General features: G+C 42.8%; 1 protein-coding gene across 2 annotated transcripts in view; it reads right to left on the reverse strand.

Moving 5' to 3' along the window:
* The window catches only part of LOC149453567 (protein EFR3 homolog B), a 374,541-nt gene that overhangs the window by 115,944 nt on the left and 230,632 nt on the right, over nucleotides 1–27,965 (reverse strand). The window lies entirely within an intron of this gene.

Genomic DNA, 27,965 nt, shown 5'->3' on the forward strand with positions numbered 1-27,965 from the left:
TTATGTTAACTCAATACATTTTGTAATTTTATACATAATCTTTTTTTTTTTGCTTGTATAATTTTTGTGAACCTCAGGGGTATATTTATAGTCCCACTTTAAATTACCTACTTTTATTGACCTTTTATGTAAAGTAGCAAAGTAAAAGTGTGCATTTAATTTTAGGAGGGCTTTAATCCCCTTTCGATGCACACAGGGAAAAACGGTTTGTATAAATTGTTAGAATAATGTTAAGATAAGATTAAGTCGGGTTGACGAGGACATACATTTTCACAAGTTTGCTATTACTAAACATTTCACTCATGTGTGCATTTTATGCTTGTGCAGTGAATGCAAAATTGTATCTGGGTCAACTGAGGACATTGCTGGGACCTGGAAATTTATCTTTCTGTTTGTTGATATATTTTTTTACAATTTTTTAAAACTTCTTCTTCCTTCATTGGATGGCTGTATCAGGTCAGTGGAGACTAGATCTAGACCTTTCCCCCCGATGCGGCTGTGCAAATTACTTCTAATACTGATCTATTGCTGGCTGAAATCTGCTAAGCAAACGTTCACTATAGCAGTGATCTACTGCTGTATGGAGAGGGTGGACATACTGTAGCTGTAACAGCTCTTTCCAAGCCTCCATCATGATAGGAAGTGCCATCATGCCACTACAATCCTAATGTAAACACTATGCAGAAGCATAGTGTTTGCATTTGTTTCTACAGCACATCCCTATGAAGGGATTTGTAAAAGCACTGGAAGCACAGCAGCAAATTTTTTCAGCTCTTGGGCTTAGTGCTGGACCCCAGCTGTTGCTGACAGCTGGCTATTCCAGTACTTTTTTTTAAAGTGGAGCCCAAGACTCAAGTGGTTAAGGCATTTCCTATTACAGGGTGACAACGCTCTGTTCCCTGTCTCCAACTTGTGGCCTTGCCTTTTCACCCTGTCACACAGGCTTCCAATGGAGGCTCAAAGTGACTGTTTCAACACATAATACGTATGTTCCCCTGCTGTCACTGCCAGGAAACCATTCCTGAGAACTGCCATGCACCCACCGGTGGAATGCATGTAGGCAAGATACCTACTGTAGGTATTTAGTTATGGCTGTCCTAGCCAGGGGGAAGGGGTTAATATTTTTAACGCCTTCCCTGGGCTACGTTTGCAGGTTTTTTGGGTCAGGCCCACCTGTGCTATTTCGTAATAAAAAGGGAGTCAGATCCCAGGGGCTCTCCCACTGAATTCTGCTTGAGGAACCGCATGAATGCCACAATGTAGAGGGACTACTGGGACTTGTAGTCAGAAGACACCGACTTGTCGGGACACCATCGTCATGGAGCACTACCACTCTGGACTTGCCACTATTGGATTCTACCTACGCAGGTATGTTGGGGCAGCCACAGTTAGAGTTAGCCAGTTAGGAAAAGACTCGTTGCCTATGTAAGCTGTTATGCTGAAGTGTTCTCTATAAAGCCTTTTAAATGTAGTCCTGCCTGGTCTGAAGGTATTCTAAAGGGGTGCATGAAAGTAACTGGCACACTACACGTAGTTATCTGAAGTTCAGGTCAGTTAAAGCACATTGGGGTATGAAGTCAGCCTCTTCAAGAGTTAACATGAGAAGCAAGTAGTGGAAAGAGTAACAAGAGTCTAACTAACCAGTATAAGCAGCCTGTCACGAAGCGTGGTACTAGTGCTAGGTGAGGTGTCCACTGGTAGCCAGGGGGTGCCAGCTTTGGGCTCCCTCCCCTGCGGGCCATCGCTTATAACAATGGGAGCAGATAAGCGTCATGGAGGCCTTCGACCTAGCCACCAGGTACAGGAGAGCAAGAAGAACAAAGTGCACACACGTTTGTGCACGGCGTTGACCTCATTTGTCACTGGGAGAGATGACAGAGGTACGCTGGACAAGTGGAGTAGGCAAGGGCTCAGAGTGTCCCTCCTAATTGCCAACAGTTACAGCCAAGGTGTAAATTGACACAGGATCAGAAGGTTAGCTGGAATCCAGTTTCTTCACTCAATGTATACGGAGTACTGCCCAGCTATAGGTTGGAGGACCACTTTAAGGTTGACTTTCCCTGAGAGGTCCCCGCCTTGTCCCTTGGCATTGATGGCCATGGCACAGCCAAGGTGCCCCATGTGCAGGGTGAGTGACCTTGTTCCCCAGAAGAACCCGCTCTGGAGTAGGCCTCTTATGTCACCCTACATTTTCGCGTTCATGGTGGGAGACATGGAGGAAGGCACACCTACTCTGCTTGCATGTAGACAGGTACAGTAGTAGCAGCAAAGTGACTGCAGCAAATCAGGAGCGTTGAGATGCAGCAAAAAATTAAAAAGAAAGGTGAAATAAAGTATTTACCTTTTAAAAATGTCAGTTGATTATGACACACAGCTCTTTAGCAAACTAATTATCATTAATTTAGGGTTTACATCTATTCAGAACCAACACTTTATGAATAAGACAAAAATGATAATGCTATTAAAACAGACAAATGGTAATCGTTTTGTTGATAAAAGTAATGGAAAAATAAAGGGATACTCAATGATTGGCACTGAGATGTCCATCAATGTTATACAACTATCTAAAAATGTACGTTCTAAGGGTTCATTTAAAAAATGTGTAAGGTTGAAGAATGTCTGATGGAAAGGGTACCATAAGAGGGATGCATCACTGGGAAGATGAAACCAGGAAGGACGGTTTCAGGATTCCATTGAGCAATCACAAAAATGTGCCAGATTGTCAATTGGTTCACAGGTTAGGACCAGAATTTTGAATTGCATCCCAAAGACAGTGAGCAAGGACCGAAAGCAATGAGCAGAATGCAAGCAGTAGAAGGGGGAGGCTGCACTACTTGAAATGAAGCCAACTGAACAGCTTTTTCTTAAGAGTACCTGCAGAAGCACGTCATCTTCGAGCAATGTGCGCCAATCTTCACCGAGGGAAAAAACACGAAGTACGCGGCACCTTCCCCAAAACGCCAAAAGCATCTGTAGGGTACGAGACTGGCAGGCGACAGAGGAGCCCGAATGAAGAATAGCCTTTACTGCTGCTTCTGTTCCAGCAGAGAACAGATGTGTCCCCTGAACCTATGATTCTATCACTAATCCTGAATCTCATGGCATTATCAGTGCAAATGGAGGACACAGCTGACATGCTGGCACTGAGCAAACATTTGCATTTATTAAGTAGAAAGCACTAAAGCTCTAGATATAGGACATACGATAACGTCCCTTTCGCTGACTATATACCCTGCATACGGGGGAGAAGAATACAAGTCATTGTGACGTTTCAACGCAAAAACCTTTTTACGGATTAACAAGGCAACTGCCCTGTGATTATGACACCAGCACGAATGGGGATTTGCGAGGCTCATGGCTGAGAAGATACTCCTCCAGTTCTAGAAGAGGCTGAGAGATTATCACTGAAATTTCTACATATTCATATCTGGGACAAACCACTGCAGAAACTTAGCTGGTGTTTTTCGGGCCCTCTTTCTCCCTGCTTGTGGTTTAAAGTGTTATTAAACCCAACAGAAGTTAGATATATTGTAGCTTCACTTACTTTTTTCTGTCCTAATAAGTCTTTATTATAGGTTAGTATCAGTTTTGCATTATAGGGTATTAGTGAAGAGTTTTATACAAGGTAATAGAATAACAAATGTGGAGGGAATTAGGGATTTATGGGACACAAACGTCTTTACAGTAGAATATAGAGCACCCCCTAGAGACAGCATAGAGCATAGATACATCTAGGAGAGAGGCTTCATTCCATCGTGCCTAAAAGGTAAATTAAGCAAGATAAACCTCTTTAAATGTACGGGTGAATGACTCTGGTTATTACTTGGTTAGGGCTTTAAAGTATTTGGGTAACTGTGACTTAATACAGCAGTATCAGGTTGAGAAGGTTTCTTCAGATTTATTTTGGTTAGATCACTCTTTCTCAAACTGTTCAACAACGAGGAACCCTTTAACCACTCGTCTACTGGGAAAATTCTGACATTCCTCTCCTACATGTAAAAATCATTTTTTTTGCTAGAAAATTATTCAAACATTTTATATATTTTTAAGCAGAGGCCCTAGAGAATAAAATGATGGGTGTTGCAATTGTTTATATCACGCAGTATTTATGCAGCGATTTTTCAAATGCAATTTTTTTGGAAAAAATACACTTTAATGAATTTTAATGCAAAAAACCCCAATATACAGTATAACCCAATTTTTGTTAAAATGTAAATTATGATATTATGCCAATTAAATAGATACCTAACATGTCTGACTTTAATATTTCACACACTCATGGAATAGTGCCAAACTACAGTACTTAAAAATCTTCATAGGCAAAGCTTTAACCTCCCTGGCGGTAGAGTTTTAGTACCAAAAGCGGTAACCCCGAGCTACACTCGGGCTTACTATGCGGCGCTGCATAGGGAGTCCCTGCAGCACTTACCTTGTCCTTCGCTCCCGCGATGTGTCCCCTGCAGCGTCCCCGGCCATCTCCTTCGACCGATGCCGGCATCCGGCTTCTGTGTTCCGGTCCCTGTGACGTCGGGACGTACGGGCGCCGCCGCTGGCGGCGGGAAATTTGATAATGTTAAAAGTCATTTTTTTCAAAACAAATTTTTCACAGTAAAACATTGCTGTTTCAACCCATTTCACATACATTTTGTCCTGAGTGCTTTGTCCTGTGTCCTGCCTGCATTTTTACTGTTCTTTCTGCCTGGAAACTGAGAAACGTCCATGGCGTCCAAAAGGTGTCCCTTTAGGTCAAAAGCGGGTTTAGACCAGCTAGAGAACAGCGATAGTAAATCAGAACTACTTGCAGAATTGAGTGATAATGATTAGTGGGGGAAATTCATCATCAGACACTGAAAACGATTTTGTGACTTTGCTCAGTGATGTGTGAACTTGGTGCTATATTTCAAATTTCAGTGTTTTTGGTTTGATTATATTATTGAATTAAATGTATTATTATTATATTATTATTTTTTATGATTATTTATTAAATTATAATTTATGATTTCGTGTTTCAAATTTTATCATATCCGAGATGTTTAGTAGACTCTTGTTCGGACAGATTTCAGTGAGTTATTCCTAAAAATTACAGCCTACAATAAAAAAACTACATATTTCCATGCAAAATAATGGTACCGCTTTCAGCACCAAAAATCTGAAATAATCAGACCTCTAGGGAGGTTAAAAATGTTTAGAGAGTACCTGTATAGTGTTACAGAGGTGGTCTAGCGCTATAATTATTAATCTCACTATAATACTTTCTTTTACATACACTATATTGCCAAAAGTGTTGGGACACCTCTCAAAATGATTGGATTCAGGTGTTCCAATCGCGTCCATCACAGGTGTATAAAATCAAGCCCCTAGGCATGCAGACTGCTTCTACAAACATTTGTGAACAAATGGGTCGCTCTCAGGAGCTCAGTGACTCCAAGCGTGGTACCGTGATAAGGTGTCACCTGTGCAATAAGTCCATCAGTGACATTTCCTGGCTACTAAATATTCCACAGTCAACTGTTAGTGGGATTATAGCAAAGTGGAAGCAACTGGGAACAACAGACACTCAGCCACCAAGTGGTAGGCCACGTAAAATGACAGAGCGGGGTCAATGCATGCTGAAGCACACAGTGCACAGAAATCGACAACTGTCTGCAGAGTCAATAGCTAAATACAGCTAAACTTTGCGTGGCCTTCAGATTAGCACAACAACAGTGTAGAGTGAAATGGGTTTCCATGGCCGAGCAGCTGCATCCTAGCCTTACATCACCAAGTGCAATGTAAACCGTCGGATGCAGTGGTGTAAAGCACACCGCCACTGGACTTTACAGCAGTGGACCTACATATGCATTCGCTTGTGTGCGCGAGCACGGGGGCACAGGGGCGCTTTAACATTTTTTTTTTATTATTATTATTTTATTTTTTATTTTTACACTATCCTTTTTCTTTTTTGATTACTTTTATTCCTATCACAAGCAATGTAAACATCCCTTGTGATAGAAATAAGGCATGACAGGTCCCCCTTATGGAGACATCTGGGTTTCCATAAGACCCCAGATATCTCCTCTACCCTGGAAAGCAGGAGATTTAAAAAAAATGATCTCTGCTTTCTAGAAATAAAAAAATGCCAGTGTTTACATCTGCCAGAACTGGAAATGACGTCAGGACGTTGCTTGCAGCCTCCCAGAACCATAGAATGGTCAGGGACCATATGGTCCACAGTCAGCTCAATGGCAACCTGGTGGCGCTGCTGGATTGGAAACCGCGCTATCCGATTGCACAGGAGAGTCCTGAGAGGCATTGGTAGGCGATGTCCCCTCCCACTGCCTGTAAAAGCAATCCAGTGGCTAATCAGCAGATAGGGTGGCTTTTACAAAAGAGGGAATCGCTTGCTACCAACTATGACTGCCTATAGGCAGTGCTGTGTTCTTTTTTTTTTCTGCCAAGTGTCCTACTCCTGTAGGTGGCAATATAACTCTACAATCAAGAATAACCAAGAGCTGTGTTCGTCAATGAACATAAGAGAAAGAAAGATACCGGGATGATCCCGGTAGCTGCAGCCATCATCCTGGTATTAGAAAGGAAACTCAAGGACATCGATAAATGTCTACCTGTTGGGAAGTTTTAAATAACTTTCCAATCTCATACAAACCCATCTAAAAACAACTATATCTATGATACATGTGTAGTGTGATGGTCAGTGTAATGGTCAGTGAGAAGAATGAGCCTTAAACTTGTGGTCACTGGAAAAACTTCCCCCCTCACAGAAATGGTGTCAGTGAGAACTTATCTGAGAGGCAGAAATTGTTCATTGCTCATGGAACCCCTAACAACCTCTGGAGGAATCCTGGTTGAGAAACCCTGGGTTAGATGCTAGCAAGGTCTCCATTGTAATCATATCATTTAAGATCTATTTGCCTTTAGTAAATAAACCCCAGTGTCTCAGGATGTCTTTCTTGATTTTAAAGAGGGATCTAGGTTTAACTGACAGGAGAGCAATGTGGGGGACAGACAGAGTGCTAGATATGCACATTCTTGTAAGAGGAGAAGACATCTCCAAAAGGGTATTGGAAGTCAGAATTCCCTCCAAATGTGGAGTGACCTCAACGGAGTACAGTACCATAGCTTTTTTTTCCTGAAAATAGGAAAACTCAATGTTTTCCTTTTAAGTGCCATCTTTGCTGCAGAAGAGAAGGTGAAGAAGTTTTTGTCAAGGTCCTACCTTTTCCCAGAGGTTATGTTACTCCATGTGCTGGCATCCATCTTGGATTTATGCTGAGCATGGTGGGAAGCTTTTATGCCTTCAGGTCTCTGAGGTCCATCCCCCAGAGGGGTGTGGCTGAGTACATATAAGCCTGTGATCCGCACATGCTCTTTGCACTTGTGTCTTGTGTCTTTGTCTTACTACAGCTCTGTGTATATGCTCGTGACTCTTCTGGTATTTGACTCGGCTTGTGACTAGACCATTCTCTGTGTTTTCCTTCGATCTGACCTTCCGTTGCTGAACCCGGCCCGTGACCTGTGATTCTCTGTCTACTGTTCTGTACTGTTTTGTCCCGTTGTTGTTGACCCGGCTGACTACGCTATTGTCATTCTCACCAGCTACACGCCATTGGTGGCGGCCATTACCGCAGCCGGGGTGTCTCGGGGGCCGCGACCTAGTTCCTGGCTGCGTCAAGTCCATCCCCACCATCAGGGGCCCTGGTGAAGGGCAGCCTGGGACTTAGACTCCGCGCCCTGAGGGACTTCGGTCTGTTGGTGGTGGTTGTCGTCAGCTAGTGCGTTACCCTGCCACTAGGCCTACCTGTCCGTTCCACAGCCCTGCCCTGACAGTTTTATAGTTCACGTCCTTCTATGGGATGGCTATAGTTCCTTCTACGGTGTCCCTGGTGGCCCAGTATAGTCGCTTTGATGTGTCCACTTCCAACCATGACGGCTGCTTTGTGTACAGACACACACAGGTAGCACAGAAAGGCTGTTCAGAAACTGGACAGCTTCTCCTTCTGTAAACTATAGATTGACAGCTGTTCTCAGCTTCTGCATCCTCCACTTTGTCCAGCTGAAAAAGCACGCAAAGGATCATGGGACACAACCTTTCTTAACTAGGATTTTGTGGAACCCTAGGGTTCCTCCAGAAGTTGCTAGAGGTTCCTTGTGCAAACAGCAATTTTTGACTCTCGGATAAGTAACCAATGACATCAATCATCTTTTTCATTATTACTGCAATCTACATGGACTGCATTTATTTTCTAGTCATTATTGCTAATGTTAGTTTCATCACATTATCATTGCAAAAAATGTTGTTTTATAGAACAGCCGAGTAAACCAAGTACAAATGAGACCTGGGGCCCATGATGTCTGAGAGGAAATCCTCCAAGCAGTCCCGTTTTGTCTTCCTCTCTCCCTCTCAGACTCACATAATCATTTACTGTACATAGAGCATATCGTACCCCAAATTTCCTCCACTGCAGAGGTTTGCTCCAAGGTTCCTGTTGTAGTAAATGTAACAGACCTCAAGGAAACCTGGCATATCTTTTATGGTGCTGCCCCAAACTCAGGCAATACGGGTCTGAGGTTATCACAACATTTAAAGTGTTATTAACCCCTTCACGCCGACGCCTCCCGGCCCTTTAAGAGTTTCAGAAGCCATGAGGTGGGGTGAGGTTTACGGCCATGTGACCACCACGACGTGCCGTCACATGATCGGGAAAGGTCCAGATCGAAAGAGGAGATCGGGACCTTTCCGTGAGTAACGGACATGTGTGCTGGGAGTGCGCGCTCTTGGCACATACGTCCTTTTTTATTAGAGCGCAAATGTGCGGCCGCTCGGCGTCTAGGCCCAGACGCCGGGAGGCCGCACATTTGCGTGCGGCCGGTGTGAAGAGGTTAAACCGACAACAGTAAAATCAGTCTGTAAATGCAGTAAAAGGTGCTTGTTATACTTACTGTGGAACCTAAGGGGTTAATCCTCCACCTTGTTTAAAAAGGCTGTTTGATCCTCTCTTTTCTGATCATCCCCTTCTTCCTATGTCCCCTAAATACAGTGAGGAACAGAAGTATTTGAACACCCTGCGATTTTGCAAGTTCTCCCACTTCGAAATCATGGAGGAGTCTGAAATTCACATTGGAGGTGCATTCCCACTCTGAGAGACAGAAGTTAAAAAAAAAATTCAGGAAATCACACTGTATGATTTTTAAAGAATGTATTTGTCTTGCACTGCTGAACATAAGTATTTGAACACCTAAGAAACAGCAAGAATTCTGGCTCTCAAAGACCTGTTACTGTGCCTTTAAAAAGTCCACCTCTACTCCACTCATTAATCTAACTTAGTAGCACCTGTCTGAGCTCTTTAAAGACACCTGTCCACCCCACAGTCAGTCAGACGCCAACTACTACCATGGGCAAGACCAAAGAGCTGTCAAAAGACACCAGAGACAAAATTGTGGACCTCCACAAGGCTGGAAAGGGCTACGGGGCAATTGCCAAGCAGCTTGGTGAAAACAGATCAACTGTTGGAGCAATTGTTAGAAAATGGAAGAGGCTAAAGATGACTGTCAGTCTCCCTCGGACTGGGTCTCCATGCAAGATCTCACCTCGTTGGGTATCACTGATAAGAAAGGTGAGGAATCAGCCCAGAACTACAAGGGAGGAGCTGGTCAATGACATGAAGAGAGCTGGGACCACAGTTTCAAAGGTCACTGTCGGTAGAATACTACGCCGTCATGGTTTCAAACCATGCATTGCACGGAAGGTTCCCCTGCTCAAGTCATCACATGTCCAGGCCCGTCTGAAGTTTGCCAATGACCATCTGGATAATCCAGAGGAAGCATGGGAGAAAGTCATGTGGTCAGATGAGACCAAAGTAGAACTTTTTGGTCTAAACTTCACTTGTCGTGTTAGGAGGAAAAAGAAGGATGAGTTGTATCCCAAGAACACCATCCCTACTGTGAAGCATGGGGGTGGTAACATCATGCTTTGAGGGTGCTTTTCTGCGAAGGGGACAGGACGACTGCACTGTATTAATGAGAGGATGAATGGGGCCATTTATTGTGATATTGAGCAACAACCTCCTTCCCTCAGTCAGAGCATTGAAGATGGGTCGTGGCTGGGTCTTCCAGCATGACAACGACCCGAAGCACACAGCCAGGATAACCAAGGAGTGGCTCCGTAAGAAGCATATCAAGGTTCTGGAGTGGCCTAGCCAGTCTCCAGACCTAAATCCAATAGAACATCTTTGGAGGGAGCTGAAACTCTGTGTTGCTCAGCGACAGCCCCGAAACCTGACAGATCTAGAGGAGATCTGTGTGGAGGAGTGGGCCAAAAACACTGTTGCAGTGTGTGCAAACCTGGTCAAGAACTACAGGAAACGTTTGACCTCTGTAATTGCAAACAAAGGCTTCTGTACCAAATATTAACACTGATTTTCTCAGGTGTTCAAATACTTATGTTCAGCAGTGCAAGACAAATTCTTTAAAAATCATACAATGTGATTTCCTGAATTTTTTTTTTAATTCTGTCTCTCAGAGTGGGAATGCACCTACAATGTGAATTTCAGACCCCTCCATGATTTCTAAGTGGGAGAACTTGCAATATCGCAGGGTATTCAAATACTTCTGTTCCTCACTGTATCTCCAAATAGAACAAAAGTTTTGAATCACTCTGCACATGTTCAGTTTGATGTGTATTGCTAGTGAGTATTTTTTTCTTGGGAGAGTGTATGTGATCAGCACACAACCACCAATTAGCACTGTCCAGACAGAGGTCAGGGGTCCTGCATCCTCCTAGAGGAGAATGAAAACTCCTCCTAAAAGCTGTAACCAGTGCTCTGCTGGACTCTGGTAGAAGTCACAAGATTGCTCCAACTGCTGATGAGAAAAGGTATTTAGCAGTTTATATTTACTAAAATAATTGCATTTCCATGTTCTGTGTACTGTGGGAGACCAGATATAGTGAATGCAGGGTCCGGGGTTTAGGAACTCTTTAATGCTAAAATGGGGTCCTCACTAAGAACCCTTAGAACACTGTAGATCCCTTAACATGTACCCATGGCTACTTTGATTCCTCTTCCCTGGATTAGTATGAATGCTTTGCAGTTTTCAGGTCACTCTTTGCTGCTTGTAGAATGCTAACTGTTAAAGAAGTACAGCAAAAAAGCTATTTTGGCTGTACTTCTCCTGTGCATCACAGGAGTGCATTTTGTTCTGAAACCCACTGTCAGCTGACGTCACCCAGCCGGTCCAGCCTAGGGAAACATCCTGACTTTAAATTCAGGATCCACTCCAGAGTCTGGAGCGGAACCTGGCTCAGCCTGTCAGCGATCTGCTGAGAGCCTGAGTCAGTTGCCCAGCAAGCCAATGATACAGGGACACGTTGGACACCCAGCAAAAGCACAACGGCAGCGGAAGGTGTCCAATGTGTCTGCACATCAAATTCAGCCAACAAGTTGTACAGATAAGTGGCAACCACTCCAATCTAACTAACCTTTGCAGTAAGGTGCACATGGAAGGGCCTTTGCACATTATAAACAACAGAAAACTACTCAGCACACTTACAAGCTAGCCTGCAATAAAACCAAATTAGCCCTGTCTAACAGTTCATGTTAAAGCAGAGCTGGTAAGTGTGCATAGACATTTTCTGTTGTTTATAATGTCCAAAGCCCCTTCCATGTAGGGACACATTGGATACGTTCAGCTTCCATTGTGCTCTTGTTGGGTGTCTAATGTGTCCCTGTGCCTTTAAGGAGGCATGGGCTACCTATAGGCAAACCTGCCCTTAATTTATATACTGTCATATGTGCTCCAACTTGGAGACTCAAAACTATAGAGTTAGGGCCACAGTATACAGAGGAGCCATGGCGAGGCACTGTGGCTTATACATACGAGGTGTGTCCAGAATATAATGAGAATGAAGTTCCTGCACTCAAGAAGGGCTCTGTGAAGAGAGAGCTGACCAAGGTCACTTGGGCTGGGGTACCAGGTATACACTAGAAAAATGATGAGTTGCATTCCAGCCTTGTCAGAGTTCTTTTTGCAACCCCGTTTAAGTGTCTCGTATAAGAAAAATGCAGTTTGGAACAGCGATACACAATAAAATGTTGTGTGAAATTGGGTTAAAGTGTATCAGAAACTTTGGAAATGGTGAGGAAAGCTTACGGAGAAGCTGCGCTATCATCTGCACAAGTGTACCAATGGCACAAGGCCTTCTAGGAAGGATGAAAAGGAAGGATGATTAACCAGGATGCCCCTCTTCGTCAAAAACGGAACATAATGTGGATGCAGTGAGGTCTGTTTTCAACCGTGACCAATGGCTCACTGGGAGCACACTTTGAAGGAGACAATGTTTAATTGTAAAATTTTTCAATAAAATAATTTTTTAAATATCTTTCTCATTACTTTCTGGACACACCTTGTATATTTTCAAATATATGCACCTCTGTTTTAATGCAAACTTTTAGACAGGGCCAATTTGGTTTGGTTGCAAACTAGCTGGTAAGTGTGCTGGAAATTTTTCTGTTGTTTGTAATGTGCAAACCCCTTCCATGTACCCCTTACTGCAAAGGCTAGTTATAGATTGGGGTGGCTGCCACTAATTTGTATTATGCTGGCTACATTGAAGCTGTTTCTAACAAATATGGGCTCTTTTCTTTTTACTTTTTTCGTTTCTTTCACATGTTATGTCTGAGTGTGTTTGTAACACTTTTAAAAAACTTTTTTAAAAATAAAATCTGATTAAAAAAATACACTGAGTATGCCTAATTCCTTAGTCTTTGCAACAGCAAATTTGAAACTTCAGGATCATGCTAATGCACCATGAGCTAAAAAAATAGTAATTATAAGCAGGGGTCTTCTGAGAACAAAAGTTATTTTTCCTATGTGTAAAATGAGTTCCTATGTGTAAAATGTGGTCCCCACATGTTGAGGGCGGGCACTCCTCTCTGCTCCTCTGCAAAATATTTGTGAATGAGTACTCACTGTCAAGTGGCATTCTGCAGCATTTCCATCAGTGACGTAGTGACATAAGTGAGAATTTTCACTTCTCTTTTTAGCTATCCTGTCTACGGCAATTTGTTGATCGCATCACTATTGTAAGTGTGATTGAATGAGGCCCCAACTGTTCTCCAGTTGATAAAAGCTACATTTCTTTACATAAATTTACAGTTAAAATGTTTATGGCTCCTTTCTGTAGACTAAAATGTTTTAAGGAGCTGCCCTTAGCAGCAGCAATGTGGCCCAGTGAAGATTTCTACTGATCAATCCATTTTTTTACTTGAGCTTGGAATTCTTTCTGAAAATAGGTGAGGGATGGGTAGGAGCAGCCTTTCTCAAACAGGGTTCCTCCAGAGATTGCTACGAGTTCCCTGAACAGTGGTGAATTGATCTCCAACCTGCATTGGCCACCAAGGTAAAGGGGCAACTCCCTTGCAAAAGGAGGTTCTTCTTTAATGAGCACAAAAGGTATGGATAATCTACACTGACCCTGACCACCAATGTAAGGGGCATTTCTCCACCAACGTCTGGTGAAAGAGGACACAAAAAATTTTCCCTTACCTTTCTGCATTTGTTTTTTTTATCTTTATTATTATTTTTAATTTCATGAATATTACTGAAAATAATTCTGTTGGATAGAGAAGAGGGGTGTAATAAAATGAACCAACCAGGAGTCAAATACTCTTATGTGTATGACACACCATGTTCCTTTTATTTCATATTATATCACCTCTGAGCTCTTATTTTGTGGACTAACAACCCATTTATGAACATTGCTACCATAAATTTGTCCAAATTGTACCTAGCGCTGCACTTATTTTATATACATTCCTTTTATTTCAAACTTTCTACAACTTTATGACCATGCAGATGTACTCTGAGCTGTAGATAAATAAATTTTTAACAGGGGTTCTCTGAGACCTGACATACCGTATTTTTCGCTCCATAAGACGCACTTTTTTCCCCCCAAAAAAGGGGGGAAAATGTCAGTGCGTCTTATGGAGCGAATATAAAGCGGCCGGTCTGGTATTTCTGCCGCCACCATGTCAGAATACCGGGCCGGCCGCTCAGCTGTTCTCTCCTGCAGGGCCTTACCTGTTCCTCGCTCCAGCGCTGCACAGTCTTCCCGCGCTGGCTTCTGTGACAGCCGGGTGCCCACTGCGCATGTGCTGCCCTTTGTGAATGACCTGGTGTCTTCTGGGACACATGACAGGTCCCAGAAATCGCCGGGCCATTTACAAAGCGCAGCGATTCTCGCGCATGCGCATTGGGCACCCGGCTGTCACAGAAGCCGGCCCTGGAAGAAGAGGGAAGGACAACTCTGCGGAAGTGGGAGCGGGTACCTGTCAAATTCAGGTACCCGCTCCCCCTCCCCCCCAAAGGTCCGCAGTCTCTGGTCATCCCCTGCGCTGTCTGCAGTCTCTGGTCATCCCCTGCGCTGTCTGCAGTCTCTGGTCATCCCCTGCGCTGTCTGCAGTCTCTGGTCATCCCCTGCGCTGTCTGCAGCCTCTGGTCATCCCCTGCGCTGTCTGCAGCCTCTGGTCATCCCCTGCGCTGTCTGCAGCCTCTGGTCATCCCCTGCGCTGTCTGCAGCCTCTGGTCATCCCCTGCGCTGTCTGCAGTCTCTGCTCATCCCCTGCGCTGTGTGCAGTCTCTGCTCATCCCCTGCGCTGTCTGCAGTCTCTGGTCATCCCCTGTACTATGTCCGCAGTCTCTGGTCATCTCCTGTACTGTGTCCGCAGTCTCTGGTCATCTCCTGTACTATGTCTGCAGTCTCCGGTCATCTCCTGTACTGTGTCCGCAGTCTCTGGTCATCCCCTGTACTGTGTCTGCAGTCCATTGGTTCAGAATATTTTTTTTTCTTGTTTTTTGCCTCTAAAACCTAGGTGCGTCTTATGGTCAGGTGCGTCTTATGGAGCGAAAAATACGGTATTTCAAGGGTTCTTCTGAGGTGAAAAGGCTGAGAAAGGCTGGGTTAAAGGTTCTGTCAAGTCTTTACACACTAGAATCTCAAAGGCTTTTAAAATTACAAAAAAACTTTTTGAATGAAGGTTCAATGATGTCGATAGAGGTTTTCAAAACATTTTCAACGGTAAAAAATTTGGTTTCTCATACGTTGCCATCGTGTCCAAGAAATCCAAAGCAGGTATAAGGACATACATTAATTCAATTAAATCAATATATATATATATTCTTTTAAATATAAGCAGTGTAAATACCTACATTTTACCTTGTATTAATCTCTTGTAACATTTGTACAGCAGAGCTTAGTTTTGGAGAGGGAGAAGCAGTACAAAGAGCCAATCAGCTATGCTGCAATGACCATGTGCAAATGAAGAACATGCTGATAGAAGGAAATAGAGTGACAGAACTACTGGGAAATGAGCTTATCAGTCTGTTGCTTTTACTGTCCAACCACAGGCTGGGGGAGGGGCAAGACATATTAAGTAGGCCATATATTATATAATTTTCTTGTTTAATTTCCATTGGATTTACCTTCAACTATGTAGTGAAAGGGCCTGCCAGGTCACTTACAAAGTGAATGTGTTTAGGTTTGACCTCATATTATATATTTGTGGTAAGCCTAGAGGAGAATTGCACAAGAAAATTGTATAATGTATGGCCAGTCTAAGTGTTACTGAACTGCAGCAAAGAAAAATATTTTGTAAATTGGCCAGCAGTGTGGAAATAAATACAGGACTGTGCCTTGGGTTGTTTGCAGCTCAGTATAAATCACATTTATTTATGTGTCTCATTTGAGGCCAGTTTTAGGAGGATTTATACCGATGGGCTGAGTAAACGGTACAGACAAGATAAAAGCAGCCCTGAGAGCTTCATTATTTGTGCTGCTACTTCTCCAGACCCATCCACTGCACACCTAATAGAATACAGAAGAGAATTTATGTGTATTTTCCAGGTGGAGAGAGAAAGTGAAGGAGAGCGAGAGGAAAGAAAGAATGAAGGAGGGAGAGAGGGAAGAGGGAAGAAGGAGGATAAGAGAATGAAGGGGGAAGACAGAGAATGAAGAATGGAGAGTTAAAAGGAGAGAGAATGAAGGTGGAAGAGTAAGGCAAGATAGAGATTTAAAGAGGGCAAAGGGAAGAGAAAAATGATGGATGGAGAAATAGACTGAAGAAGGGAGAGAGAATAAAGGAAGGAGAGTGAGGGGAGAAAGAGAATGAAGGAGGGACAGAATGAAGGAGGTAGAGTGATGGAAAAGAGAGAATGACGCAGTAAGAGAGAGAATGAAGGAGGTAGAGTGATGGAAGAGAGAGAATGAAAGGAGAGAATGAAGGAGGTAGAGTGATGGAAGAGAGAGAATGAAAGGAGAGAATGAAGGAGGTAGAGTGATGGAAGAGAGAGAATGAAAGGAGAGAATGAAGGAGGGAAAGAATGAAGGAAGGAGGTAGAGTTATGGAAGAGAGATAACAAAGGAAGGTGAGTAAGGGTAGAGGACGAATGAAGGAAGGAGAGTGAGAAAAAAAAGGAAGAAATTAGGGAACAAGAGGAGAGAGAGAATAAAGGAGGACAAGGGAGGGGAGAGAGGGAATAAAGCAGGGAGAGAGAGAATGAACAAGAGGGAGAAAGAACAAAGGAGGGAGAATGATGGGAGAGTGAGACGATGAAGGAGGGAGAGTGGGAGAATAAAGAAGAAAGAGAGTTAGGGACGAGAGAGTTAAAAAGAAAGAGAGAAAGAATGAAGGAGGGAGAGTTAGGGGAAAAAGAGAGTGGCAAAGGAAGAGAGTGAGGGGAGAAAGTGAATAAAGGAGGGAGGAAGAATGAAGGAAGAAGAAGAGTGAAATGAGAGAGAAAATGAGAGAGGAGAGTTACGGGAGAGAGAATGAAGGAGGAAGAATAAGGCAAGGGAGAGAATGAGAGAATATGGGAGTGAGAGATTGAAGGAGGAAAAGTAAGGAGAGAAATAATGAAGGAAGTAGAGTGAAGGAAGAGAGAGAATGAAAAAGGGGGGCGAGCAAGGGAATAGAGATTTTTTAAAAAAGAGAGAAAGGTGAGATGTAATGAAGGAGGAGGAGTAAGGAGAGAGAGGGGGAGAGAGAGAGAGAGAGAGAGATTGCTGTGTCATATACTCCACTTATATATACAAGCTGTTTTTTCTGGCTCATGGATGACAATCTCAGCTGATATTCTCTGTTTTGTATGCATCCACACAAAATAGCATTGCAGGAAGATGCTAATAATATGCAGTAATGATATTTACACCCTCTTGTCACATTTTCCCCGCACTCAATAACAATGGGGCAGCAAAGTGGCTAAATAATTAGCACCTCCACCTGGCAGTACTAGGGTCGTTGGTTCGAATCCCAGCCAGGGCACCACCTGCCTGGAGTTTGCATGTTCTCCCTGTGCCTGCGTGGGTTTCCTCTGGGTACTCCAGTTTCCTCCCAAACTCCAAAGACATGCTGGTAGGTGAATTGGATCCTGTCTAAATTGTCCCTAGTATGTGTATGTATGAATGTAAGTTAGGGACCTTAATTTATACACCCCTTGAGGGTTAGGGACTGATGTGAATGTATAATATAGATATGTAAAGTGCTGCGCAAGTTGACATCGCTATATAAGTACCTGAAATAAATAACAAATGTCTGCTAGCATTATGAGCTGGTACTCATCACAGGTAGGGGAGAGCTGGTGACAGGTGCTGTGATATGTGGTGTCTACACCTCCTATAGAATGCCCATAATCTGCTCCTGACCTTTATATGATCCGCTGTAAATGATCTCAGTAGAAGAGGACAAGCACTGACATATAACTACCCAAACAGGACTCCTGTGACATCCAAGACTGTAAAGGCCCCCAGTGACATCCACACAGGACAGTCAGCCCTTTAGTATCTTTATCCAAAATTCACAAGAAGACAGCTTTGCCATTTGCTAGACACCACTGACGTCTACAGAAGTGCAGGGGTTCCTAAAGCATATAGCAAAATAAAAATTAAATAGCACATTTCTTCATTATATGCACAGTTCTCCATGATTTACGCTTTAAAAAAAACTGATGGGTAAAATCCATTTTGCCAAAAAACACTTTGGACATGCACCATGCAGTGTACACGCTCAGTTCATTACCGAGGACAATGTAACTGCTAGGCACATCCCTGGCTGCCCAATAGCCAAAGAGGATCCCCACAGGATTCGGAAGAAACGGCAGCAGTGATAAGTGCCTGAAACCATCATCGCTGGAAGACGGCAGACAAGGAGATAGGTGTGTGCCATAATCGTCAAGTATACTGTGCATATAACTGCTGATTATGGCATCGGTTCACCCCCTACCACACAGGTTTAAATCCACTTCAAAAACGCTGAATGCACAGAAAAATACCCATTGATCTGGCAGAAATCCAGTGAGCCCCTAACTTGAAGGGCTCGATCACACTAGAACATGGTGCGGGAATCCTGCAATCCATGCCAGCTTCCTGCATCGCATTCCAATTGCACTGCCCTTGAGATCTGCAGTGGGTGTCAGTGCAAAGTTAATGACACCCCAATCACAGTGCATTTGCCTACACCAGATCACATGGTATAAAAGTACCATGCAATCCAGTTGCAGTGCTTTTCCAAATGTAGTGAATGCAACACTTCTGGTGCAGTGCGATTTCAACCCATTCAAAATGAACGGGCTGAAACTGCACTGCACGGAACTGCATGTGAATTGCACAGCATTCCTATGCGACTCACATGAAGTTCCTATTGTGAATGGGCCCTAAACCTCTGCTGCACAGAAATGCCAAGCAGTTTTATCAGCTCTGCTCAGTGTTCTTCTCCTGGACTACAGAACACCTCCCCAACTCTGGAGGGGCTGTCAGTTTTGTTTGTCAGTTCAGTGCAGCAGAGTCCTCTTACTATGGAAAGTTAGGAGCTCACTGGATTTCTGGCAGATCAAGGTTTTTTTTGTACTTCTGGTGTTTTTTAGTCCTCATGCACACTGGATGTTTTTACAGCGGCTGTTTTTGGCTTTTGACGTTTTTTTCTACAGCTAGTAAACCCCCCAGCATGTTATCCTATGTGTCCATACACACATGGACTGGAATCAATGCTTTTTGGCAGGGGCATTTTTTGGCTGGAAAAAAACCCAGAACTAGTGGGTTTGTAGAGGTTTTTTAGTTGTAAATACACTCTAATACTGAAAAACACGGCTAAACGCTGTAAATCGCAGCAAACCAGTGTTTTTAGATGTTTTTGTGACCCCAAAAAATTCTAAAAAATGCAAACGTGAAAAAACGCGGCAAAATACCGCTAAATGCTAATACAAAAAGGCTAAAAAACGCTGAAAAACTTGTTTTTAACGTGACTTTACACAGCTAACATTACCAGCGTTATCAAAACACCCCATGTGCATGGAACCTAAAGGGTTGTGGACCATAGGCATGCTACATATGCCCAAAAACAACTTCACCAAAAAACACATAGCAAGCCGTTTTCCTCTCCTCCACTGCCACTTGCTTGCTATAACAGCAGAGGCTGTGTAAACATGGAGGCTATGACACAGTGTTTGCAAACTCTGTTCAGGATCTCAATATTTTTTTTTAACCCTTTCACTGCCACCGATGTTGGTGGCATAACTGGCATGTAAAAACTGAGTCCTGGCTGCTGTTTAAACTTCTTCAACCAAATGTCGACTTTCTAGTGGAAGTAATTCTGTTCTATCTATCTGAATAGATTCTATTCTGCTCACATAGATACTAACATGTCATTGTACATCATGCATGGTATGCCATTATTCCTTTTGAATGGCAACCCAACACATGTGCATTGTAGTATGCCGCAACACAGGCTGGTGCATCGCAGTGCATTGCCTATTGACGGCATTTAGGGCTGCCTTAACACAACGCATGTTAATTTGCAATATGGTGCTCTGTAAAAATGTAAATGTATCCTTACTATCTGATTTTTTTTATTTTCATTTGTCCTGTTATTAATTTTTTTAAAACAGCTTTAAATTCTAAGCTTAGCAACACATTGTACCAGAATTGTGATTTTATTGTCTTTAAAATCAGGACAAATTATAGGTTAAAATGTATACTTTTTATCTACATTAACACTAACCTCTTTTTTTTTTTACCGAACAAATAAAAAAACATATTTGTTCTTTATGTTTACATCTGTCTATAGATTGCATAGAAAATATCACAATATCACCAAAGGAAAGCCTTGTTTGTCCTTTATTTTGCATATTGACAAGTGATTACTTGGTGAAGTAATCACCAGATAAACAGGCTCATGGCAGAGATGTAAAAATCGATGCACTCCATAAGGGGTATCCAGGTGCTAGAGTTTAAAGCGGATTTCCAGAGGTTTTTGTGTTAACAGTCAGCAGGTACAAAAACGGTCGCACTTCGCCTCCTGAATGGTCCAGCAGTCTTCTGGGACTTGTGAAGTGTCCCAGAAGACTGTGGGAGGAAGGAGGGGGGCCAAACTTCAGGCTCAGTTTGCAGAAGCAAAACTTGGTACCAACCCAGCCCCTCCCCTCCCCTCCAATAAGTGGCAAATGTGGCAGTGGAGGGGCGGAAAGGCAGACAAGCGGATCTTCCCTTTTTGGATGGAACTCCGCTTTAAGTGGTTAAAGCAGAACTATTCTCACTTGCTCTTGCTCCTTCACCAGCATTGACATCTTCATCAGCTCTTCTGAGTTTGTGCTTTTTGGCCATTTTGATTAGCTGGGCTGAATGACCTAACTCTCGTGCATGAACATGGGAGTTCATTCATTACAGCACCGAAGTGTGCCAGGAACATACATTGAACTGCACAAACAAGGTCAGTGTATGATATCTCGCGATCTTTCGGTAGGTAAGAGCATTGTTTTCCAATGTATGCCAGTTTCGTGGAATGTGCAGGCATAGAATCTTCCTTCCCGTCATTGTGTCCAATATCATTAATATTGGACACATAGAGCGCGGCTCAGGAATGGGCCTACATGAGTGTCACCATAGCATGCAGCTTGCTATGGGGGGAACTCGGTGGGGTGGGGAAGAGCCAGGAGTGCCTGGAGGAGGATTGGGGCTGCTCTGTGCAAAACCACTGCACAGGGCAGGTAAGTATGACATGTTTCTTATTTAAAAAGAAAAAAATAGGTTTACAATCATTTTAAGCAGCTGATCGCAGCTGACCTGCACATTTATGTTTTGGAATGGCAGAACTATAGACTGATTGCTTTCTGAAAAAGCACCCTGTCCAAATGCTGTTCTACAGGTGTGATTCACACTTGGTGCTTGCCTGTGGGAGCTCATCTCTTGGAAGTAATTACCTATCATGGCTCTAGAGAGGTGTTGCACACTTACCTGTACTGGATACTGAGTGCTCATGGCTCCAAGTGTACATATCAAGCACGTTCTGACGTCTTTCCAGTGTGGGGGTATACAGTAGGTTAAATAATTATTTGATCCCCTGCAGATTTTGTAAGTTTGCCAATTACAAAGAAACAAAGGGTCTATAATTTTTATCATAGGTGCATTTTAAATGATAGAGACAGAATATCAACCAAAAATAAGAAAAAACACATGATACAAATGTTATAAATTGAGTTGCAGTTCAGTGAGTAAAATAAGTATTTGATCTCCTACCAACCAACAATAATTCTGGCTCCCACAGACTGGCTATGTGCTCATGTGGTACACAGATTAGTTCTGTCAATTTAAGAAGGTGCTCCTAATGACAACTTGTTATGTGTATAAAAGACACCTGTCCACAGAATCTCTTTGTTGGGCACTACCATGGGCAAGACCAAAGAGCTGTCAAAAGGATGTCAGGGAAAACATTGTAACCTGCACAAGGCTGGAATGGGCTACAAGACCATCAGCAAGAAGCTTGGTGAGAAGGAGACAACTGTTGGAGCAATTATTTGGAAATGGAAGAAATACAAAATAACCATCAATACCCTCGGTCTGGAGCTCCATGCAAGATTTTTTGCCTCATGGGGTAAGGATGATCATGAGAAAGTGAGGGATCAGCCCAGAACTCCACGAGAGGAGCTTTTGAATGATATTGAGGCAGTTGGGACCACAGTCACCGAACAAACCAGTGGTAACACAATACGCTGCGATGGATTGAAATCCTGTTGTACCTGCAAGGTCCTCCTCCTCAAGAAGGCACATGTACGGGTCAGTCTGAAGTTTGCCAATGAACATCTAAATGATTCACAGAAGAATTGGAAAAAAGAACACCATCCCTACAGTCAAGCACGGAGGTAGAAACATTATGTTTTGGGGCTGTTTCTCTGCTAAAGGTACAGGCCGACTTTGCCACATTGAGGAGCCAATGGACGGGCCATGTTTTGTAAAATATTGGATGAGAACCTTCTTCCCTCAGCCAGAACACTGAAGATGGGTCATTGATGGGTCTTCCAGCATGACAATGACCCAAAACATACCGCCAAGGCAACAAAGGAGTGGCTCAAGAAGAAGCACATTAAGATCATGGAGTAGCCCTAGCCAGTCTCCAGACCTTAATCCTATAGAAAATTTATGGAGGAAGCTGAAACTTTGAGTTGCCAAGTGACAGCCAAGAAACCTTAAGGACTCAGAGATCTGTAAAGAAGAGTGGACCAAAATCCCTCCTGAGATGTGTGCAAACCTGGTAACCAGCTACAAGAAACATTTTACCTCTGGGCTTACCAACAAGGGTTTCTCCACCAAGTAATAAGTCATGTTTTGCTTGGGGATCAAATACTTATTTTACTCACTGAACTGCAACTCAATCTATAACATTTGTATCGTGTTTTTTCTGGATTTTTGGTTGATATTCTGTCTCTATCATTTAAAAAACACACCTATGATAAAAATTATAGACCCTTCAGTTTTTTGTAAGTGGGCAAACTTACAAAATCTAAAAGAAAAATAAACGAAACCAGCGCTCCAATCTTCATGCAAACCAAGGAATTGTCAAATGCCAACCAAAGAGGTGCTGCCCTTCTGAGATTGGGAAATCTGACCACTGATGAATAAAAACAAACAAGGGCGCACTCTAATCGTGCATTACCGTGGTATAACACGTAATTTATTAAATAAAAAGTATGTATACTCACAAACCAACGTGATATGGGCAGTATAGGTGATCCACAAAAACAGTCACAATGCATCTATGTCTAATGATGCGGATAAGCTGACGCGTTTCGGGAGCTGAACCCCCTTCCTCAGAGCTAGGGATGTGTCTGCTGGCCACAAGCCTATATACCAATGGGATGTCAGAAGGAGGTTCAAAAAGGATAATCCCACCCATTCTCAGCAGCAGTGAAATCTGATGTGCTGGTGACTGCTGTTTACCATAGAAATCTTCAGTCTTCTGCCTCCAAATACCTGGTATTTGGAGGCAGAAGACTGAAGATTTCTATGGTAAACAGCAGTCACCAACACATCAGAATTCACTGCTGCTGAGAGTGGGTGGGAGTGTCCTTTTCCACCCTCCTTCTGACATCCCATTGGTGTATAGTCTTGTGGCCAGCAGACACATCCTTAGCTCTGAGGAAGGGGGCTCAGCTCCCGAAACGCGTCAGGTAATCCGCATCATTAGACATAGATGCATTGTGACTGTTTTTGTGGATCACCTATACTGCCCATTATCACGTTGGTTTGTGAGTATACATCCTTTTTATTTAATAAATTACGTGTTATACCACGGTAATGCACGATGAGAGTGCGCCCTTGTTTGTTTTTATTCAAACTTACAAAATCTGCAGGGGATCAAATTATTTTTCCCACTGTATGGTCCAGTGAATGTTCCTTTCAGATGCATGGTTGTGATTATCACTGTGGTAAAGGTTACATTGTTGCAAATAATCATCGGTTTGATAGAACACTATTTAGGAACTCTAAAGCAAAGCGCTACATTTGGAGATTTTAGTTTGGCTTTAAATCTGTTCCATGGGATACCACAAAATTAAAATGTCAACTGCACAACCTGCCATTCTCTGGAGGGGACAGGATAACCACTATGCAGATGACAGATTAGTTCACCAGCATCTCACTTGTTCAGCTGCAAGGGTAATAATTGCAGAGAGACAAAACTCTGACTTCCAGCCCGCACTGAAATTTGAAAAGTCTTGTAATTGATGGCAGGAGCCGAAAGCTTTTAACTGTAATTAAACATCATTAGTCACATGGCTTTCTCACTTCGCTTCTGTGTGCTGGAATCTCGCTGAAAATTTGCACTTTAAAGGTTACATTTTAAACATCTCCCCTTCTACTTCTTTGGTGTCAATGTTCCTTTCCTTTGTTGAGCCTATAAAAAGGGACAGTACCATCTGATCTGAACCTGAAGGCCCACTTGTATCATTGTGTACCAAAGTTAAATCTGGTCTCCAGCCTTCCCTTTAGTCTTGCACAGTTGTAGAAGCTCCTCTCCTGGACTGAAATGGCTTACTCTGATTTCACTGCATGCTGTGCGCTTCTAACAATGTGCATTAGAAGCTGCAACAAGTCAGATAGAACCCACCTCATTTCCTGGCTGGAGGACATCCAGCGTCATCAGGACGCCCCTGGCCCACCCCTTCACTGGATTCAGTTCTTGCAAGCAAGGAGGCCTTAGCATCAGGTGTGGGCATTACCGAGGGTGGTCTGCATGCAAATACAGCCTGCCTAGAAATTCCCCCCACCTCCAGACTGACATTCACACATCAAGGTATTTTGATATTTGCAAAACTCCTCCAACAGCTTGCATCAGGGCTCAGGGCTCGAGAGTACTGAAGAAGGGTACTGTGATGTTTTTAAGAAGCTATATACAGCACCCTGCCAGCCCCTCAATTCCTGCCTGGTAAAACTGTGTCACTAGAACAGGAAGTGAAGAGAATCTTGCTAGTGGTGCCCAGGATAGTAGGAAACATAACAGTAATTCTAATCCTTCCCTACTACATCCATAAATAGAAAAAAAAATTGGCTATGGATACTCTTTAAAGGATAAGTTCATCCTTTATAAAAAAACAATAAATGCACATTTATTTGTAGGTAAAAAAAATGTGCATTTATTATTTTTGTCTACAGGAGCCTGGAAAGCATTGCACCAGCAATCAGTAGATCACTAATGCCATGCAGGTCTCCTACAGACCTGTCAGAACATCTGCATGCTGTACGGGATGTGCGGTCAGGCAGATATATTGACAGGAAGAATCAATGAACTATCACAGCGCTCCACAGTGCCATGGTAGTTCATTGAAAACTACAAGCCCACAGCCGCTAAGGCTGTTGGGACTTGCAGTTCATTCATTCACGGAAGTTCGTGAAGGAATGACACGACCGTGTGGGCGGAGTCCCACATGGCCGCGCTGTTTTCAAATCTGACAGATAGTACGAGGGAACTTCTAGCTATCAGAGGGAAGGGGGGGGGGCGGTGGCTGCAGCTGCGGCTATGAGAACATGTTATATGTTCCACCATAAAATCAGGTAGAACATGTAACGTCTTCCGAAAGGTGAACTTATCCTTTAAGCAACCTGGAGGAGGACAGAGGTACACCAAAGAAGGGTGATCTGTGACAATAGAAAAGGAAGTGAAGAGAAAGCTCTCTAACGGAGCCCAGGATGGCACTAAAACCAACAGGAGTTCTAATCCTTCTCTACTCCATGCAAAACTAGAAAAATAACGAGACCATAAATATACTTTAACCACTTCCCGCCCAGCCTATGGCCGAATGGGGGCCAGCAAAAACCCTCACCTTTCCGGGTGGACACCATATGGCGTCCTTTCAGGCATGCAGTTTGCGCGACTGCAGAGCCGCGCAGCGGCGCGATCTGTCACCGGCCGTGTACCTCGGACACGACCGATGACAGATCTGAGTACCGGCCCAGTTGCCGGTACCATGTGACCTGCTGTGACCAATCACAGCAGGTCACATGACAGTTGTATACAATGGATGGCTTCATTCATGCCATCCATTGTATACTAGTGTCTAGCTGTGAATAGTCACAGCTAATCACATGCACATGTCATGTGATTAGCTGTGGCCAAATCACAGCTAAGCACAAAAAACAAAAAAAAAAACCCTGAATGAATCGATGTCATTCAGGTAAATGCTTGCTTATAGCAAAGTAATTCTTTGCTATAAGCAAATTGTGTAAAAAAAAAAAAATACTGATCACTTCCCCAAAGTAGTACAATGTTACTATTTTGATCATAGTGAACTATGAAAAAAAATCTTAAAAAAAAAGAAAAAAAAAATTAATAAAAAATTTAAAATAATTAAAAAATTTGTAAAAATGTTTTTAAAAAATTATATATATTTTATTTTTCATACTGTCACCAGTCAGTGTCCCTGATCACCGCCATGCCAGTTATATGATGGCGCTGTACTGCACTGGTGACAGTATGTAAAAAAAAATAGTGAAAATAATTTTTTTATTTTTCTCATTTTCCGAAAAAGTATGACAAAAAAATACAACTTCAAAAAACTCGCCATGCCTCTTATGAAGTACGTCGGACTGTCTACTGTGCAAAAAAGGGGTCATTTGGGGGATATCTGTACTGTTCTGACATTCTTGGACCTCAAGAAATTAGATTGGCTGTCAGCACTTCAGGATTGATCAATATTCAGATCTATACCATAGTTTGTGAACTCTATAACTTTCCTACAAACTAAAAAATAGATCCTAATTTGGGTTATTTTCAGCAAAGACATGTAGCCGAATACATCTCGGCCTAAATTTATGAAGAACAATTATTTATTTGCAAACGTTTATAACAGAAAAAAAGAAAAATGTGTTTTATTTTCAAAATTTCGTTCTTTTTTTGTTAATTTAGCAAAAAATAAAAACCCCAGTGGTGATTAAATACCACCAAAAGAAAGCTCTAGCTGTATGAAGAAAATCATAAAATTTTAGTTTGGGTACAATGTTGTATGACCGCGCAATTGTCATTCAAAGTGTGAAAGCGCTGAAACCTGAAAACTGGCCTGGGCAGGAAGGGGGTAAAAGTGCCCGGTATGGAAGTGGTTAAGTACTCAGGAAAGAGGTCTACTGAAATGGGGTGATCTCCAGAGGGTCCTGCTCAGAGTATCCAGACTGATTCATTATCTAAGTCTCACTTCTTTACACTTCCAGTCACAGGCAGTCACAGTAAGCCAGTAATATGCACTGAGTGGAACAAGGTGGGGGCTTTGGCAGAGCAGTGCAGAGGATTTTTTTCTAACTAAGGGTGGAAGTGAACACTTTGTGGTACAAGATGATACTAGTAGATGATGCTTGTTTAAAAGGATGTTTATTTCATGTCTGATGAGCTATAGTATTCTAAGTGTTATTTGATATTTTACCGTATGCATTTTATTTAATTCTTGATTTGTATGTATACCATTTTCTAGCAGGCTGATTGGTTTATGCTGATAGTGTGGATTATCCTATTATTATTGGATTTGAACTCTACTAAAATACTTCCTGTTCTAGGGTGACAACACTACTCTTCCATAAATACAGTACTGATACAGAACAGTAAGAGAATGTGATCACCCTAGGACAGACAAGCTGCAATATATTAAAGTGTTAGTCTAAACTGAAGAGCGTTATTTTTCTTTTTTCCTTAATTTTCACCTGGTGATCCTGCCAGTAACACTTCCTGTTCTAGGATGACAACATCACCGACCGTACTGTATTTATGGAGGAGCAGTGTAGGGTAGGAAGTGTTTGAGGACGGGGGACCACCTCACCCTCTCCTCGCACAGTGTAACTGGTAAGAGTGCAGCACAGGCAGAGAGCGCAGGAATTTATCAGCTCACAAGATTTCTGGCAGGATCAACGGGCATTCTTGGCACTATATAAAACAGATGTAACTTAACACTTTAAATGGTCTATTTAACATGCCAAAACAAGTCATTGTTAAGGTTTATATACACCCTAACATTTGTTCTAGGACTTAGATACACGTTAACATACCCACTATTAAAATTTCACCTGGATTAGTTGGTGGGGATATATGGGGACAGAATCTGTCACCTTCAGCAGATAGAGACAGATCTGTTACAGTGGGAACCTTCTCAGGAAATCAGTGACATGCTGC

This window comes from Staurois parvus, unplaced genomic scaffold, assembly GCF_062004578.1.
Source record: "Staurois parvus isolate SC_StPar_1 unplaced genomic scaffold, SC_StPar_1.0 ptg000448l, whole genome shotgun sequence".
NCBI classification, from domain to species: Eukaryota; Metazoa; Chordata; class Amphibia; order Anura; family Ranidae; genus Staurois; species Staurois parvus.